The sequence below is a fragment of the Orycteropus afer genome, unplaced genomic scaffold (assembly GCF_000298275.1).
Source record: "Orycteropus afer afer isolate SDZICR_OR568_19922 unplaced genomic scaffold, OryAfe1.0 scaffold02084, whole genome shotgun sequence".
Lineage (NCBI taxonomy): Eukaryota > Metazoa > Chordata > Mammalia > Tubulidentata > Orycteropodidae > Orycteropus > Orycteropus afer.
In genome coordinates, this window is record NW_006923671.1 from 16,631 (window position 1) to 17,222 (window position 592).

A 592-nucleotide genomic window follows, 5' to 3' on the forward strand; every position below is an offset into this window, starting at 1 on the left:
ATGTTTGCCCTCACTGATAATGCAGTACTCTATGTGCAAAAGGGTTCATCTTAGTAGTCTATACCTCCCATGTACCTCTCTATGTCTTCCTCTTCTTCAATGCCACCATGTTGATCACTCACATTTGGCACATTGACCTTCACCCAAATCAATAATTATCTCTACTCATCTAACAGTGTTCTCTCCCCTCCCCTTCCACCCTTGGTAACCCACAAAGAAAATTTCCTTCCATATTTAACCTTTTCTTGACTTTTAATATAATGGTTGTTGTTGTTGTTGTTGTTAAGTGCCGTCGAGTCGTTTCCTACTCATAGCTACCCCATGTACAGCAGAACGAAACACTGCCCGATCCCGCTCCAGCCCCACAATCCCTGCTATACTTGAGCCCATCATCGCAGCCACCGTGTCAATCCATATCGTTGAAGGCCTCCCCCTCTTTCGTCGACCCTCCACCCTACCAAGCATGACATCCTTCTCCAGGGAATGGTCCCTTCTTACAACATGACTAAAATAGGTGAGACGAAGTCTGGCCATTCTTGCTTCCAAGGAGCATTCTGGCTGCACTTCCTCCAGGACAGATCTGTTAGTTCTT